The sequence below is a fragment of the Dermacentor andersoni genome, chromosome 11 (genome assembly GCF_023375885.2).
Source record: "Dermacentor andersoni chromosome 11, qqDerAnde1_hic_scaffold, whole genome shotgun sequence".
Classification (NCBI taxonomy): Eukaryota; Metazoa; Arthropoda; class Arachnida; order Ixodida; family Ixodidae; genus Dermacentor; species Dermacentor andersoni.
Window position 1 is genome coordinate 81654149 of NC_092824.1, and position 19882 is coordinate 81674030.

The window sequence follows — 19882 nt, forward strand, 5'->3', positions numbered from 1 at the left end:
CAATTTTTTGGCCGCCAAAAAGAATCCTTCCCGCGTTTCCATGTCATCCATTCTGCAAAACCAGATAAACCAGTAAGAACTATCTCACCCTTCGTTGTTTCGAAGTCACTGACTGAAGCCTTTGGTCCTGGATATAAGGCGTCGAGGATGTCTAGCGGTGATCTCCTCTTGGAGCTCCGCGATCAAAAACAATATGAAAAATTGTCAGCACTAGTGCCATTTGGGGAAACCCAAATAATTATAACCCCGCACCGCACGATGAACACCACCCGTGGTGTCTCTGACGATGACTTGATGGAGCTCACTGAGGCTGAACTTTTGGAGGGCTTCAGTGACCAGAATGTTATCAATGTTAAACGAATTAAGATGAGAAGAGATGGAAAAGAAATCAAGACGAAACACCTGATACTCACTTTCGGTTCAAGTGTCCTTCCCGAGTCCATCGAGGCTGGTTATATCAAACTTCGTGTTCGGCCATACGTTCCCAATCCTCTCAGATGCTTTAAGTGCCAACGTTACGGCCACAGTTCCCAGAACTGTCGAGGCCGGCTGACTTGTGCCAAGTACAGTGACAATGAACATTCCTCCGAAACGTGCCAGAACACTCCACACTGTATAAACTGTGATGCCGAGCATGCCGCATACTCGCGCGCCTGCCCGTCCTGGAAAAGATAAACAGAGATTGTGACAATCAAAGTCAAAGAAAACATATCTTTCAAGGAGGCACGTAGGCGGGTGTCATACCTGTCTAAGAGCAGCTTTGCCGATGTGGCGCGTAAGGGGGCAGCGTCACAACGGACTCCGGCGGCTGTCCGACCCACAGGCAGTGAGTCGGCAGTTACGCCATCTGCCCCCGCGGCGGTTGTAGTTAGCGCTGCTCCGTCAACACAGCAAGGGGGACTATCGACTCCGAAGGTGGGTGCAGCCGAGGCTGCCCCAACGTCCCCGGCCCCTTCCAGCGCTGGCAACAGCCGGCGCAGCCAAATCCCGCAGGGGGCCCCATCGACCTCCGGGCTGGTGGGCGCAGGGGTCTTGCCCTCCAAGGCAGGACTCTCCCTTATAACTTCTCGCTCGCAAGAGCACGTGTCCGGCGCCTCACAAGAGGCAATGGACACTACACCTATCCTCAAGGGGCGCCAAGCGCCTAAGGAGCGGCGAGGTTCCCTCGAACGCTTCAAAAACAGCAAAACCCCGGTTACAGGGCCTCGAAAGAGCTCTGTAACCTAAGGCATCACCTCCGTTTTCATACACACAGCACTTATTTACTTCCGATATGGATACACAAATAATCCAATGGAACGTCAGAGGTCTTCTTAGGAAGCTTGATGACGTGCAAGAACATATCCAAAAACACAATCCAAAAGTGCTGTGCCTACAGGAAACACACTTAAAACCACAACACACAAACTTTCTCCGACCGTATGTCAAGTTTCGCAAAGATCGCGATGATGCTGTCGTATCATCAGGCGGTGTTGCCATTTTTATTCATAAAAGCATTTCCTGTCAGCGTTTACAGCTACAAACGCCCCTTGAAGCAGTGGCGGTTCGAGCTGTTCTTCTAAACAACCTCATCACAATTTGCTCGCTTTACGTACCCCCACACTACAAATTAAACAAACATGAATTTCAGTCATTTATAGACGAATTGCCAGAACCTTATGTTGTTCTTGGCGATTTCAATGCGCACAGCTCCCTGTGGGGCGACTCTCGTATAGATGCGCGAGGTCGTCTTGTTGAACAGTTCCTTTTTTCTTGTGGTGCGTGCCTTCTGAATAAAAAGGAACCCACATGTTACTCTCTAGCAAACAGAACGTTTTCTTCAATCGATCTCAGCATAGTTTCTCCTTCTATTCTGCCTGAACTTGAATGGGAAGTTACAAAGAACCCTTACGGAAGCGATCACTTCCCCATACTACTACGAAGACCTAAAGAAAACGAGTATCCACCACAGGCACCTCGGTGGAAGATTGAGACAGCTGATAGGGACAAATTTCGAACTCTTACTGGTATCTCATGGCATGACATCTCCTCGTTAGAAATTGATGCTGCTGTGGAGTATTTTACAGCCTTTATAATAGATGCCGCATCTAAATGCATATCACAAGTAAATGGCCTGTCGTGCAAACGGCGTGTCCGGTGGTGGACCGACGATTGCAGGATCGCACGTAAAAAACAGAACAAAGCGTGGGGTTTGCTACGCGCTTCTCCCACTGCAGAAAATCTTATCAACTTTAAAAAAGTGAAATCCGAAGGCAGGCGAACCCGCCGACAGGCCAGAAGAGAAAGCTGGCAGAAGTTTTTATCGGGCATCAACTCGTACACAGATGAGGCCAAAGTCTGGAATAGTGTTCTTTGGATAATAGGGCGACAAGCACAATCACTCCCTCTGGTAAACACACAAGGCGATACCCTGCAAGATCAGGCAGACTCACTTGGGGAGCACTTTGAGAGCGTCTCGAGCTCAACCCATTATTCTCAGTCCTTTCTCAAATATAAACAAACACCAGAATGTAAGCCAATAATTAGAAAATCCAGACAGAATGAACCCTATAACAGGCCTTTCAGTATTGCCGAGTTGAGAGCTGTCTTGAATACATGCAAAAGCACTGCACCGGGACCTGACAGAGTCATGTATGACATGATCAGAAACTTACATACTGACACGCAAGTTACACTACTTACACTTTTCAACACTCTGTGGGCTGCGGGATACCTCCCATCTACATGGAAAGAGGCAATTGTGGTTCCTGTCCTGAAGCAGGGAAAAGACCCCTCCTTGGCAGCAAGTTATCGTCCGATAGCGCTTACCAACTGTCTGTGTAAGCTCTTTGAAAAATGATTAATCGCAGACTCGTACACTTCCTTGAACTCAACAATATACTCGATCCCTATCAGTGTGGCTTCAGACAAGGGCGGTCAACAACCGATCACCTTGTGCGCATTGAAAGAAATATCCGGGATGCATTTATACATAAACAGTATTTCCTATCGATATTCCTTGACATGGAAAAAGCTTATGACACGGCATGGCGTTACGGGATTTTGCGAGACCTGTCGGAAATGGGCATCCGTGTAAATATGCTGAACATAATCGAAAGCTATCTGTCAAATCGTACCTTCCGTGTAAAAGTCGGTAATGCACTGTCACGTCCTTTTACGCAGGAAACTGGTGTACCCCAGGGAGGCGTGCTTAGCTGCACTCTCTTTATCGTTAAGATGAATACACTTCGTTCTTCACTGCCCCCAGCCATTTTTTATTCCGTCTACGTAGACGATATACAGATGGGCTTCAAATCCTGCAACCTTACAGTATGTGAAAGACAGGTACAGCAGGGCTTAAACAAGGTGTCCAAGTGGGCATGCAGACCAAAATGGATTTAAAATTAACTCGCACAAAAGTTATTGTGTTCTCTTCTCAAGAAAGAGAGGCCACGTACATGATCCCTGTGTAGAACTGGGTGGACAACAAATTCCTGTTAACAAAGAACACAAATTTCTAGGTGTTATCCTTGACTCCAGTTTTACCTTCATTTCACACATAAGATGTCTTAAAGCAAAATGTCTAAAAACCATGAACTTACTTAAAGTTCTATCCCACACTACATGGGGTAGCGACAGGAGGTGCCTGTTGAATCTTTACAGGAGCCTAGTTAGATCACGGTTAGATTATGGTGCCGTAGTATATCACTCTGCTGCACCGAGTGCGCTAAAAATGTTAGACCCCGTTCATCATCTGGGTATCCGCCTCGCCACTGGCGCATTTAGAACAAGCCCCGTCGAAAGTCTATATGCAGAGTCAGACGAGTGGTCACTACATATTCAGAGAACATACATCAGCTTCACCTACTTTCTTAAAGTGCGCTCTAATAAGGAACATCCGTGTTTCACGACAGTAAACGACTTCACGTGTGAAACACTTTTCCGTAACAGACCCTCCATGAGACTTCCTTTGTCGCTGCGTGTAAGAGAACTTAGTGAAGAAATGGATGTCCCAATACTCGAACATCGCCTAATGGCTCCTGCTAATCTATTACCGCCCTGGGAGTGGAAGGTGATAGAATGTGACACATCCTTTGTAGAGGTCTCGAAGCACGCTCCTGAGCTTGAAATTGCTATGCATTTCCGAGAGCTTCAATCGAAGTACTCCTGCTACGAATTTTACACAGACGCGTCCAAATCCCATGCTGGCGTATCCTACGCTGCTGTTGGTCACTCTCTTTCTGAATCTGACGTGTTGAACCCCCTAATAAGTATTTTCACTGCAGAAGCCTATGCAGTACTGTCTGCAGTAAAACATATAAAGACACTGAAACTTGACAGAGAAATAATATTCACAGACTCGTTAAGTCTTGTAAACGCACTCGTTTCTTTACAAAAGCATACAAATCCTGTCTTCAATGAACTCTACACACACTTATGTAACATCTACTCATCACACAGACATGTTGTAATATGCTGGGTTCCTGGCCATAGAGGAATCCAGGGAAATGTGCTTGCTGACGAGATGGCCAAATCAATGGCATCGCAGGGTACTTGTTCTGCTGCAGTCCCTGCCACAGACATGAAGCCTTTCCTCAGAAACAAACTGCGAAGCCACTGGCAACGCTTGTGGGACGCAGAAACGAGCAATAAGCTTAACGTAATTAAGCCTAAGTTAGGTTTCTGGCAGCCAACAACGAAAACACGAAGAACAGACGTCCTATTCACTAGACTGAGAATAGGACACACATTTGGCACATAATTTTCTGTTGACCGGTAACGAGCCTCCAACCTGTGGTAGATGTGGCGACCGGCTGACCGTCCTCCATGTCTTCCTGGAGTGCCGGGAAGCCGAAAAAGACAGGAGAAAACATTTTCCTTTTGCATACAGCCATCACGTCCCTCTGGATCCGGCCATGTTTCTTGGTGTAGAACCGCTTTTTGATACCAAAACAGTCCTCGATTTCTTGAGAAATGTTGTACTACATGTTACAAGCCCATTCATTTCTTAGCGCATCCTCTTTCCAGAGGATATCGCTAGGATAGATTCTCTGTATAGCACATGCATCTAGGCCCTTGCGTTTCAAGGGCCCCAGTGAGGCAGTAGTGCTCTAGACAATATTATACATCTAGACAATCACATATTTTATATATTGCATCATCCTTTCTCAATCCATTTTAATGTTCATAGTACACGCCAATAGTCATTCCCATAATTTTATTACTCGTACATTTTATGAATTTGCATCAACTCTTTTAGGCCCCTTTACAGCCACGGTGCATTAAGACCATAAACCCATCAGGCACTGTGAAGTCATTAATCATTAGTATGGCGCTCTTTGGCCACATCTGGCCCTTGCGCCATTAAACATCAAATATTCATTCATTCATTCAAATGGGCTGATGATCACGATGACTAGCAATTGTTTTTTTTTTTTCATTATAAGTGAAAGGTTTAAAAGAGAAAGGAACGAAAATAGCATAAGTTCGCGCTCTGTTTGAAGCTGACTGAGAGATCAGCGCACTGTGACTGCACAAACGAAGCCATGACTCCTTGCGTCACTTTCAATTTCCCATCTCATATTTGTAGTGAAAGCCTGTGAAATCGAGAAGCAGAGTTCTATTTTATCTCAACCTCTCAGCAGAAAAATTTGAAATGTAAATCATTACGCCATCGATGAAAGTGTCACGCCTTTAGGATGCCAGAAACTCCAGCAATGCTTCGGGGAGGACACGAACAACTACACCGTCACGACAGAAGACCAAGACAGTATGGCACGTCAATATTCCACGAACCTACCAAATGGAACATGCACATTTAAAACTGGTACGGTATGTGTGCGCGCTCCATGAATTTTAATAAAGCCAATGACCATATACTCACTATGTATTGAAGACACGTCGACACCGTCATCTCCATCATTCCTCAGCCAGCCCCGGGTGCGACGACATTCACGTTCCTTCCCAGGTAGACAGCGAATACCTCACCTCTCAACACAATCACACCCTGTGGAAGGCCGCACACTGTTGGCACCTAAATTTTGTTGCAGCGGCTTTAAAGCGTGTTCATACGAAGCGATGGAGCTCTCTGAAAACACGGGTCTATAAGCTGGCATGAAATACTGCTGCCTTGCTCCAAGGCACTTAAAACGGCGCATTTTGATAGATTCCCTCTCTTATCGCCTATAGCGCTCACGAGTGCCCCATCGTCGTTACAACGTAGGCGGGCTGCCACTCGCCAATGACGAAGCACGGAAAGGAAGATCGGAATACAGGGTCACGGTCACATTTGCGAAAACCACGCCACGTCATGCCACGGGCAACGCAAAGTGACGGCTTTTGCACCGCGTGAGAGGACCACCAAGTTTAACCGAAAAGCTCGATTGCTTGTCCATGCAGGTGCAGGCATTCTGATGCCTGGTTCTGCAATTCTCCTCGTCGCCTTTCTTTAGACGTCCCAAAGCGGCGGCGCGTTCGCGCCCAGACTAACCATCTCCGTGACGTAGCCCTTAGATAGGACCGCGGAAGCTCCATTCTAGCCCACATGCTCTGGGAGTGCGGGTGGAGATGTCCCAAGTTCAGCAAGGAGTGGGACTCGCATCTGCGTAGCCCCGCTCTAGACAAGCAAATACTGGCTGTCCGGCGGGCCCGCGACCGGGCCGGTGGGCTACACCTGCTGGTCCCGACGTGGGGCTAGCCGGATGTGCGACGAGTTCGCGTCCTCGCCGGACTTCCAATAAAGTTTTTTTCAGTCACTTGTCAGCGTCGCCATTCTCGCTGGCGCGCGCACGAAACGCCTTTCGAACATTATTGCCATCGAAATTTGGCGCGATGTGGCCAAATTTCGATGGCAATGATGGTGCAGCCGTAAGTGACACACGAAATGTCATGTGTCGCTTACGGCTGCGCCTCCCGTGACCATGCCAGCAGGACAGAGCGGTTTTTCCGATTCCCGCCGGTAAAACGCGATCGACAGCTCCGTGAAGCCTGGATTAGGGCTGTGAAGGGGCAAGATGCGCAAGGGCGTCCATAGCAGCCGTTAGCAGCATCTCAACTGTGCGGGGAGCACTTTGTGACAGGTCTGCATTGGCATATGTAGTTCCCCCCCCCTCTCTCTCTCTTGTTCTTTTTATTTTTATTTTTATTTATTTTAATTTTTTTTTTGTCGTTACCGGCTTATTCGAATAATCTAGACAAAGATGCAAACGTATGTTTGAGCTAGCGAAACAAACGTTCTCTGAGCTTGCGCGAGCCGGCTGAGGGAAACGCAGTGTGTTCCTTCTCTCTCTCTCTCTCTCTCTCTCTCTCTCTCTCTCTTTCTTTCTTTCTTTCTTTCTTTTTTTTTTTTTCGTCTCTATGCGGCCGCCGCTAGAACGCCGTCATTGCGCAACTTCACACCGTGCACACTTACAGCTTTATAAACGCTCAGCGAACACTCGTGATGTCGGCGTGGCTCGGTGAGCCACGTGACTCGGCGTGAGCCAAGCGCACCTGCACTGCCGGGTTGACGTGGGAAACGGCGTGCACTGTGGCAGTAGCTGATGGACCTTGTTAGCAATCGTTGCCAGTTGTCGTTTCGTCATTCTTGTCGGCCCGAAGTAGTATTTACTTGTAGAAGGTTTATGTTCGTTTAGCGAATCGTCATGTAGTACGGTGTGTACTAAGGCTCATTTTCCCGTGCGGCGTCTTCTGGAGTCGAGCGGCGCGTCTTACTTTGTAAATGACACATTTCAGGGGCGCCGTCGCTGTCGCCCAGATATCTGGACTTCATACCGACGCTGTTTGTTTACACGGCCACGCTCTCCGCTATGTTAGTACCGCGGCGTGTTTTAACAGGAAAACAGTGCCTCGAAAATAGGAGGTAAATCCTGGGCATTCTGACCATTTTTTTGGCAATTTTGTAGATGTACATGCATTTTATGTGGGTAAACACGTATGCAAATTGGCATTCTGTTGGCCTCCCCACTGCCTGTGTGTGCATGTACGCCTTGCACTATGACACACCATCAAGCAAGACGTGCAGTGCTGAAACGTGATATTTGCCCAAAGAACTACACCACATCTCTTATTGGAGTCATGTGTTTTTGTGCGTACTCAAACTGTTTTATTACTTATTCACTTTACGCCACAGGTGCAGTGGTTTATGACCAAGGAGGAGCTTGTTGAGCGTTGCCGAAGCTGTTCTTCCAGCCGTACGTCACGCCGAAGAAACCTCCAGGCACAAAGCATTCGCCAGCAGTCTCCGTGGCTAGCTGAGGATGACAAAATATTACGGCGCGTACACGTTGTTTCGGCCTTGTCTCACACGCTGCTTGTTTGGTCACGAGCCTCGCGTAGGGCGGCTGTCGCGGCGCGCAGCGGCGCCTGCCAAATCTTTTCTCGTCGCCACCGCACGATGGCGCCACAATGCATCGCAAGATATCGCAAAAGGGAGATTCTTATTACGACGACGTTAAAGAGAGTAGGGCAGATGACCTACCCCAGTGGGACTTTTGCAGCGTGTAAGACCGTCCAATGTCTGGCAAAATGACCTGGAGTTGCTAAAATTCGTAACTCCAATCCTTTAAAAATGTACTGGCAGTGTGCGACAGTTACTTACATGTATAAACGAATACCAGGTCGTTAACGCACGCCTGTCAGTGAATCAAGCAACTGAAAGACTTCGCGGTACAGCAGCACTTCCGACAGACAGAAACGGCAAAACGAGTAGCATGGCCTTTGAGATTAAACAACGCGCACAGTTGACATCATAGAGGCCAGCCGTGAGGAAAGGAAAATATGTTGTTAGTAAAAAACGGAATTGCCATGTCGTGCCTTAAGTCTTCTCTCACCAGATCCTGCATGCACAAAATGAGTGCCAGTTTTAATGGGCAGGTCCGGCGCCTATTAGAAGCAGGTTATCCTAGTGTAGCAGTGGCCACTGTGGCTGAGCGCCTAAAGAAGTCGGTATTGGGGGGGACGGACGTGATTACAGAAAGCAGTAATAGCAAAAAAGGAATAGTGGCTATTCCGTACATTCATTCAGTGTCGCACAGGCTTAAAAAAGTTGCAAGTACATATGATGTTAATGTTGCTTTCACTGCTACCAATAAGCTAGGTAAGATATGCGCTGCCGTACAGAGGAAAAAGGAGCAGGTAAAAGGCAAGAAAAGAACAGATATTTGTCCAGTGAAACACAATAAGAACAACAGTTTTACTTACTGTCGTATGGGTGTGGTTTATAAAATTCACCTTAGCTGTGGCCAGTTCTACGTAGGGCAAAAGGGACGGTGTATCAATCAGAGGCTAATGGAACATAAAAGGTCGTTAACCGATGGATCGCCTTCTAATCTTTCCCCACATTGCCAAGATTGTAACTGCACGCCAGAGTTAGATGAATGCACGATATTGTACAGGCATAAGAATGAAGATACGCGTCTTATGGTAGAGGCATGACATATCTATAATGGTGGAAGTGCGTGCGTGAGTCAGCCTTCGATTACTTTACATAAGGAAGAGATTAAGTGCCTTAACAGTTATCTCTCACGTAGACCGGCACATGTACCCGACTGACACGTGCTGATACCATTCCTGAGCTTGCGCAGATGAGTATTGTGTCTTTCTTTTTTCGCCTCAGTGCTCCCTTCAGTTGATAGTCGGCGTTCGTGTTGTCCACTGCTCTACTCTTGCGTGCTGTCTGCACGCCTCACCTCTTTTCTGCATAATGTTTTCAGAGTCACGAAAGAAGACAGCAGGTCTCACGCAGATGACCGATCCAGGCAATATCAGTGTGGGAGATGGAAATTGACCAAGACCTGAGGCCCTCCCACAGTGTGTACGCGGGTGCAATGCGTGGTTGAATGACCTTGAGTTGCTAAAATTCGCAAGTGCTGTCTTTCAAGAATGTATTGATAAAGTGGGGCAGTTATTTACGCATGCAAACGAGCACCAGGTCGCTAACACACGCCTGTGACTGAATCAAGCAAATGAAAGACTTCCCAGAGCAGCAGCACTTCTGACAAAAAAAAAAAAGCAAAGTCGAGTAGCATGGCCTTAGAGATAAAACAACGCGCGCCGTTGTCATCTTGGAGGCCCGCCACGAGGCAAAGAAAACAACGTTTTCAGAGTCACAAATGACGGCAGCACTTCCCACACATGACCGATCCATGCGAGATGAGAGTGGGAGTTGCGATTTGAACGACAGCTGTGGGATTCCTATAGCGTGTACGCCCGTGCATTCCCTGGCTAAATGACCTTGTGTTTCTAAATTTCGTACCTCCTCTCTTTTGGGAATAACTTAAAAAAGTACAACCGCTATTAACATGTGTAAACGACCACCACGTCGTTAACGCACGCCCGTGAGTGAATCAAGACTCTAAACTTCGCGGAACAACAGCACGTCTGAGAGAAACGGCAATACCGAGTAGCATTGCCTTTGAAATTAAACAACGCGCGCCGCATTCCTATTGAAGGCCAGCGGTGAGGAAAAGAAAATATGTTTTCAGAGTCACAAAAGATGGCAGCACTTCCCACGCAGATGACCGATTCATGCGATATCAGTGTGGGCACAGCTGTTCTACTCCTTCATCATTGTACTATCAGCGTCAATTGAAACATGAACAGCGGAGCGCGTGGCTCAAGCATACGTAAAGGTATAGTGCGCTCCCTCCCGTCATCGCCATTGACAGGCGCGCACATCCGGTTTGGCCGCACTGCGCGATCCCCCTCTTGTGAGATAATTTCGCTTCTGTTATGCTTCTTACATTTGAAAGGGGAAAAATGAAAAATAAAAGTGAAGATCAAATATTGCAGTTGTCACGGCGAGTTGTCGCACAGATCGCCGAAACCACAAGGGCTCTTGGCGCGAACAGCGGTGCGCGTGGTGCAGTTTGCACCGTAATCGCAAGATAGATTCGCCCGCGTGGTTTGCGGCTTCTGCGCTACATTCGTTGTTTCGATCGGCAAACTTGCGCTGCGCGGTATCGCTGGCAGCCGCGACGGCGGCTGGCGTGGGCGTGCCGAGACCGTTTGGCCGTTTGACATGATTTCACTCCCAAACCTGCAGAGCTTCGCTTTTACCACAGCGTCGCAGCGTTATCGGCGTCTGTGCATGAGTCAAAGGATGAGCAAATGTCACCGGGTTGTGGTTGATGTCCAACGATAGTCGTTTCTGATTCGCCTGTCTACAGTGGTCAGCACAACCTTTTCTCCACCCTTAAGACAATACGGAGATAGACCTGCGTCACATGAACTGGAAATGCCGAGTGTTTCGTCCGAAGAGAGAGTGCGAATCGTTTCGCTTTACCGGCACCAAGAGCATCCGCGTGAAATTGCTAGGATCCCGAATCGTTCTTTGCCTACACTTAATAGAATTTGCCAGGCATTCCGTGATGATGGACGCCCCTGGAACCTTCCCCGCGGCCACAGGCAGCGGGTGACGGACAGCGAGAAGGACTTACTTGTCATACAAGCTGCGGAAGACAGTTCCTTACATCTCGAGAGATCAAAGACAGTTTGAACCTCTCCGCCAGCCCATCAACAATCAGACGTCAACTGCACGAGGCTCGCCCGCGAAGCCGGGTCCCGCCATGAAAACCTGCGCTTTCGGAAGCCAATAAGCACGGAAGACTTGTGTTTGCCCAAGACCACGCAACATGGACTGCGGAAGACTGGCGCTGTGTGATATTCTCCGACGAATCGACATTTTCCACCCGCTTGGACCAGCGTCAGCGAATTTGGAGCACTGACAACACCAGGTTTGACATTCACCCCATTTGATCATGTCGGCTCTCTCGTTTTTTGCATGATTAGAATAACTGAATGCAGATTACTTATTGCTATTGCGATTCGAAAACGAGCCCATATTTTGATATATTGAATATGATTTGGTATATTTTACTGGCCATTGTTATTAAGCTTGCCATTTTTCGCCATCTCTGGTGGTGACATAAGATACCGCAAGTCACCTAATTCCGGTTTACAATTTTTCTTCAGATATGGGCCCTGGAACTTATAGCGTGTGGCTAGCAGCGAGCGCTGCTCCGTCAGCATGTGGGGTGCCCTGTCCAAGGAGGGCCTTGCACCCCTGGTTCGTCTACAGGGCAAATTCAACGCTGCCGCATATCGCGATGTAATCGAGATCGTCGTTGTGCCCTGTGCTCTCGACGGCCCGTTCCCTGACGGCATCTACTTCTTCCAACGGGACCCCTGCCCCATCCACATGGCCAAATCAATAGCGTGCTTGTTTGAACAGCTGGGAGTGATGCTGGTGGAGTGGCCTCCACAAGGCGCCGATATCAACATACGCGAGAATGTGTGGGATGCAATGAAGAAGGCACACTCGCGACGGCCAATAGAGCGCGGCTCCCAGGACGCACCTTGGGTCGCCATACAAGAGGAGTGGGAGCGCCTACGGGCAACGGACTTTGCGACCCATATCTTCCACAGTCTTCCTCGAAGAATGGAAGCCGTTGTGGCCGCTGGAGGTGACTTTATTAAGTACTAAACTTCAAATAGCGTTAAAATTTTATCGCGGAAACCATCGTGCCTTCACCTCGGCAAGGTCTCGCCGAAGTTGTTTATAAGAAGCCCGATGCTTATATTTGGCAGATTCCTGCAATCGCCTGCAATAAAGCTTTTTTTTTTTCTCATTAGTCTTTTCCTCTTTTGCTGTCTGATTATGATCATTTGGGCCCTTATACTCACTTCAGTGCACCTTTGTTTCCAGGTACAATTATAATGCGCATGGCTTCGCTGCCTCGGCAGCCTTATACTCCAGTTTACTTTAATACTCGTGATCATAACCAGTCAGATTCAATATTTGTACATCGTCCAGGCGCCGATAACGCTGCGACGCAGTGGTAAAAGCGAAGCGCCGCAGGTTTGGGAGTGAAACGATGTCAAACGGCCAAACGCGCTCGGCACCCCGGCCGCCGTCGCGGCTGCCAGCGATACACTCTTAGACAAAAAAGTACACCCTTTAGGGTGTATATCTGACACACAACGATAATCGTCATCTGCCTTGCTTGCGTTTCCTTTCTTGAAAACGCTGCGCCCGCTACTTTCCTGTCGGGAATGCTGTGCCATGCTAATAACGCGCCTGCCGTTCGTTACTGGAAGTACCGGGCTCGCCGCGTTCAAGGAAGGAAATGCCAACAAGACAGATGATGATTATCGTTGTGTGGACAAAGGGTGTAACAGCGCTTCTGAGAGAAAGAGCAAATCCGAGTGGTATGGCGTGTGAGATTAAACAACGCGCGCGGTGGGCATCTTGGAGGCCAGGCGTAAGGAAACGAAAACAATATTTCAGAGTCACGAAAGATGGCAGCACATCCCACGTATCACCGATTCATAAGAGATCAGACTGGGAGATGGGATTTGACCGAAAGCTGTGTGACCTTGAAATTCACCTCCTGCAGGGCACAACCACTCCAAGCTTGGAGTGACGCTTGTCACCGGCAAAAGATGCCGAGAGCGAGTGGGGCTATACTAATCCAGGTACAACCAAATTAGGAAGGTGCACTAAGCTTCAACAAGACACTCCCTCACCAGAACAGGAATTGGCTTCCCTGGGGCAGTGTTCGGCAACTCCCTTTGAAATGGTTCACTCAATTACCCAATGACCCTCCGTCCCCAGCAGCTGCGGAGCACCAGACCAAGGCGGCGGTCAAACCTGTAACGCAGCAGAGGGTGCTAAAAATCTCTGGGTCAGGACAGGCCGCCAATGGAAACTGACCCTTGTACCGTTGAACACCCGAACCCTCTCAAGTGAGGCTAGCTTAGCAGGACTCTTTGAGGAACTATCAGACATTGTTTGGGATATCATCGGCCTTACTTAGATTAGAAGAAGTGGTGAGGCTTATACATTGCTGCATAACGGACATGTCCTCTCCTATAGAGGTCTCCTAGATAAGAAGCAATACGGGGTAGGATTCCTACCCCGTATACGGGGTAGTGACGGCTAGGATTCACGTCAATTTGAAAAAAGAAAGAGTAAAATTGGTCAAGAAGAAACACGGTCAACCTAGAGGCAGAAAGGGTAAAAGCTGACTAATTCAGGCTGGTACTTGCAAACAAATATGCAGCCTAACTAGGCTGGCTTCAGAGGCAGCAATTGAAATGGGAGGCAGCGCACCAAGGCAACCAGTGGGCACGCTCTCCCAAGTAACAAAGGACCTAATAAAGAAACGACAAAGAATTAAAGTGTCCAACTCAAGGGATAAGATAGAATTCGCGGAACTGTCAAAACTTATCAACAAGGCGAAAGTAAGTGACATTGGAAACTATAACTTGAGAAATATTGACAAAGCCCTAAAAATGGACGCAGCCTGAAATCAGTGAGAAAGAAACTTGGGAAACAACGCGCGCGATTGGCATCCTGGAGGCCACACGTAGGGAAACGAAAACAATCTTTCGAAAGTGAAGAAAGATGGAGGCACTTCTTTTACAGACGACTGATCTCTGCAAGATTACTGTCTAACATGGGAGTTGACCGACACTTGCGCTGCTCCTGCAGGGTGTAAATACCTGCTATGCGGGGCTGGATGAACTCGAGTTGCTAAAACTCGCATGTGCTGTCTTTTAAGCATGTATTGACAAAGTGTGACCGTTATTGACGCGTCTAATTAAACGAGCACCAGATCGTTAACGCACGTCTGGGTGTGAATGAAGCAACTGAAAGACTTCGCGGAACGACAGCACTAATGAGAGAAACAGCAAAGCAGAGTAGCATTGCCCATGAGATTGAACAACGCGCGCGGTTGAAATCTTGGAGGCCAGGTGTGGAGGAAATGAAAACAATATTTCAGAGTAACGAAAGATGGCAGCACTTCCTACGCATCACCGTCCTAGGAGAGATCAGATTGGGAGATGGGGATTTGACCGAAAGCTGTGGGACCGTGTGTTGCTAAAATTAGTAACTCGTCGCTTTAAGGAATGGTTTAACACAGTGCGTTCGCTATTAACGTGTGTAAACGACCACCACGTCGTTACTGCACGCCAGTGAGTAAATTAAGGAACTGCAAAGCTTCGCGGAACAACAGCACTTCTGAGAGCAACATCAAAGCCGAGCAGCATGGCCCATGAGATTAAACAACGCGCGCGGTTGACATCTTTGAGGCCAGCCGTAGTGAAACGAAAACAACCTTTTGAAAGTCACGATAGATGGAAGCACTTCCTTGACAGATGACTAATTTGTGCGAGGTTACTGTGTAGACGTGGGAGTTGACCGACACTTATGCTACTCCTGCAGAGTACGCGCCTGCTATGCGCAGCTGGATGACCTCGAGTTGCTAAAAGTCGCACGTGCTGTCTTTTAAGCATGTATTGGCAAAGTGTGACCGTTATTTACGCGTGCAAACGAGCACCAGATCGTTAACGAACGCCTGTGAGTGAATGAAGCAACTGAGACTTCACGGAACACACCGCTTCCGAGAGAAACAGCAAAGCAGAGTAGTGTGGCCCATGAGATTAAACAACGCGTGCAGTTGACATCTTTGAGGCCAGCCACGGTGAAACGAAAATAACATTTTGAAAGTAACGATAGATGGAAGCACTTCCTTGACAGATGACTAATTTGTGCGAGGTTACTGTGTAGACGTGGGAGTTCACTGACACTTATGCTACTCCTGCAGAGTACGCGCCTGCTATGCGCGGCTGGATGACCTCGAGTTGCTAAAAGTCGCACGTGCTGTCTTCTAAGCATGTATTGGCAAAGTGTGACCGTTATTTACGTGTGTAAACGAGCACCAGATCGTTAACGCACGCCTGTGAGTGAATGAAGCAACTGAGACTTCACGGAACACACCGCTTCCGAGAGAAACAGCAAAGCAGAGTAGCATGGCCCATGAGATTAAACAACGCGTGCGGTTGACATCTTTGAGGCCAGCCACAGTGAAGCGAAAATAACCTTTTGAAAGTCACGATAGATGGAAGCACTTCCTTGACAGATGACTAATTTGTGCGAGGTTACTGTGTAGACGTGGGAGTTCACTGACACTTATGCTACTCCTGCAGAGTACGCGCCTGCTATGCGCGGCTGGATGACCTCGAGTTGCTAAAAGTCGCACGTGCTGTCTTCTAAGCATGTATTGGCAAAGTGTGACCGTTATTTACGTGTGTAAACGAGCACCAGATCGTTAACGCACGCCTGTGAGTGAATGAAGCAACTGAGACTTCACGGAACACACCGCTTCCGAGAGAAACAGCAAAGCAGAGTAGCATGGCCCATGAGATTAAACAACGCGTGCGGTTGACATCTTTGAGGCCAGCCACAGTGAAGCGAAAATAACCTTTTGAAAGTCACGATAGATGGAAGCACTTCCTTGACAGATGACTAATTTGTGCGAGGTTACTGTGTAGACGTGGGTGTTCACCGACACTTATGCTACTCCTGCAGAGTACGCGCCTGCTATGCGCGGCTGGATGACCTCGAGTTGCTAAAAGTCGCACGTGCTGTCTTTTAAGCATGTATTGGCAAAGTGTGACCGTTATTTACGTGTGCAAACGAGCACCAGATCGTTAACGCACGCCTGTGAGTGAATGAAGCAACTGAGACTTCACGGAACACACCGCTTCCGAGAGAAACAGCAAAGCAGAGTAGCATGGCCCATGAGATTAAACAACGCGTCCAGTTGACATCTTTGAGGCCAGCCATAGTGAAACGAAAATAACCTTTTGAAAGTCACGATAGATGGAAGCGCACTTCCTTGACAGATGACTATAATCCGTGCGAGGTTACTGTGTAGACGTGGGAGTTGACCGACACTTATGCTACTCCTGCAGAGTACGCGCCTGCTATGCGCGACTGGATGACCTCGAGTTGCTAAAAGTCGCACGTGCTGTGTGTTAAGCATGTATTGACAAAGTGTGACCGTTATTTACGCGTGTAAACGAGCACCAGATCGTTAACGCACGCCTGTGAGTGAATTAAGCAACTGAGACATCACGTACGGAACACACCGCTTCCGAGAGAAACAGCAAAGCAGAGTAGCATGGCCCATGAGATTAAACAACGCGCGCGGTTGGCATCTTGAAGGCCAGCTGTAGGGAAACGAAAGCAACATTTCCATAGTCACGAAAGATGACAGCACTTCCCACAGAAATGACCTAAGGTTAATTCAAATTGGTCCCGAATGGTCCCGAAGCTTCGGGCTCAGCCTTCGGCGAAATTCTGCCTAGTGCATAATGCCTAGCCGACGTCCGCGAGGATGCTGCTTTCTTTCTTTTTTTTCTTTTCTTTTTTTTGCTCTCTTGAGTTCGTGCATCGTAACGCAAAAAACAAATAAAGAAAATGCGGAGTAGTTCTTTATTAGTGGCCAAATGGCGCTAGGATTTTCGTAAACGCCATAGAGTTTCTCACTATAGCACAATATAGTAAGAAACGCTCTGGTGGCGGGGCATTCAAAACCATCGATCCATAGTGATCGATGCTCTATGGCGCGGTAATGAAAGAGTTTTAAATGGCGTCGGGTAAATGAACGACTCCTGTGGGACTCTTGCAGCGTGTGAAGCGCCTGGCTAAATAAGTGGGAATTAGCTGACATTCATATTTCCTGTCCTTACGCCTTCACAAAATTGAACCGTCATAAGCGCGTGTAAGCGAGCAACAGCTTTAAAAGCACGCCTGTGAGTGAGTCAAGCTTCTTTAGCAACAAAAAGGCACTTCGCGGAACAGCAGCATCTCAGCAGAAGAGGAAAAGCAGAGTATAGCATGGCCTTTGAGATTGAACAACGCGTGCACTTTAAATCTTGGAGGCCACAAGAAAAAGGAAACAAGATTTTTTTAACGTCACAAAAGATGGCAGCACTTCCCGGGTAGATGACCGTTTCATGCCGTGCTGCGGGATTTCTACAGCGGGCGAAAGTGTGAAATGTCGACTAAAGCCTTTCTGTAGTGCAACCGTACGTGTGAACTATTTCCTGAAATAAATGGCTGACAAAGACGCGGCGATAGTAGTCACACAGAATAGCTATGTAATCGTGTACCTGTGAAAGGTTATGTGGTTGACTGCGGACGCGGAATGTCATGGGGACTACGCAGTGAATGCGTTTCTGTGAATACCAGCGTTTTTTCTTCTCTTCGCTCCTACCTTTATTACTATTTTTATTTCTTTTAAGACCGCGCTTTCCGGGACGTTAGCTATATGCGTGCACTTTGCAGTGACCAGATAACGACTGCACCTATAACGCTGCACAACTGTCCACACGTGTTACATCGTAACAGTTCTTGGACGGTGCGCGGGCACCAAAGCCCTCGATCATGTCCTCGATTGGGGCGTGGTGTAAGCGAGGTGCAGGGAACTTCTGCACCTGCTTGCGAAGTGGTTCAGCCCAACCTTTATAGAATACCTTTGGTTCAGCCGAGGTGCATATGGTGTCATGCAGACGACGCTCGCAGAGGTCATGTTTGTGGACACAGCTATAGCTGGCGCCTCCACGGTGGAAGTGGGATTAAACGCTCCCTATAAACTCTTCGAAGAAGTTTCAACGCAGTGGGAATAGTGTTTGACACGTCGAACTTATTTGCAGGCATTGCGCTATAGTGGTCTTTTGTTCCAGCTCTTGTCGGATTTGCTTGATTATCGGCGCTATCAGGCGCTGTCAAATGAAGAAAACACAAGTACACAGATCGACTGCATGCGCAGATATTTCCCACCGGGAAATATATAAACGTCTGATAGCTCGAATAATGCTGGAACAATTGTTTGTGAGCAAAAGAACGTGTCAAAAGGAGCTGTACTCGCAAATGACAAAACTCGAAGGTTCTCGCACATCCAAACCAAAATGTGCGCACGGCGTCGACCGTTAAATTAGTACACCTCTATCGCTTCCTGCACGCTAATGCACAGTCGAGACTGTGGTGCAGCAATTTTCACCTGGGACACAACACAAGTACACCTAGACAAGCAGAGGCGGAAAACTCACTGAAATGCACCAAGACGTTGTTCGACGATGAACGACCGCACTGAAGATCAAGGTCCAAAAGCTAGTTCGGTAGGTTGTTTCTTCATTCAGTGGCGGGGAGGCATATTAAATTTTCCTTCGTAATTATCAGGGGCAAGAGTAATACAGAATCGGCAAGAGCTAGTTGTGCCACAGTAACATTGCGCGTTACAAGGTCGTTTTGCGACGGAATACGTAAGCGCATGGGCTCACGCCGCTAGCAGACGACAGAAAATGGTGACCGCTACGATAATGAAGATGAACTGTAGCGATGCTCTTTGCATCTGAAAGGCATTTTTAAATGCCCTAATAATCGAAATTTAAAATAAAATGAAAAAAGATGTAAACTAAAGGAAGAAAAAAAAAAACTACAGAGACACTGCAGCGCTCTTGCCGGCAAAGGAGAAAGCGCGAGCAGAGTGCTAGTAGAGCCAGCTCGCTCTGCAGAGAGATGGCGCCATTGAGACGCCTCTCTTTTCCAGTGACTCTAGCCTCTCTTAGAGTTACTGTATATGCTACCACAGGTAGCATGTTACCTGAGTTACTGTATATGCTACCTGTGGTAGCATATACAGTAACTCTAGTCTCTCTTTTAACCTGTCAATTCTTCTACCGCCGACGCAGTTGACGCATCCAGCAGAATATCCTTGGCATTTTATCGCACACACTGCCGTCGTTTACATGGGTAAGCGAGCGTCAGGTCATAAGTACGAGCCTGTGAGAGAATCAGGCTTGCGAACATCAAACCAAAAGTAGCATGGCCTTAGAGATTAAACGGCGAGCTGGCTATCTTGGAGGTGGTAAAAAAAATAAAAAATAACTTTTTAATGTCACAAAAGATGGCAGCACTTCCTAAGATGCTTTTGTTTCTCTTCGGGGAAAAAAAAAAAGCGCACCATAAACCTTTTTATTTAGAATCATTTGTTAAAGTATTTTATTGTTCATTTTAATTTTTACCACCTGAAATATAAAACGAAACTTT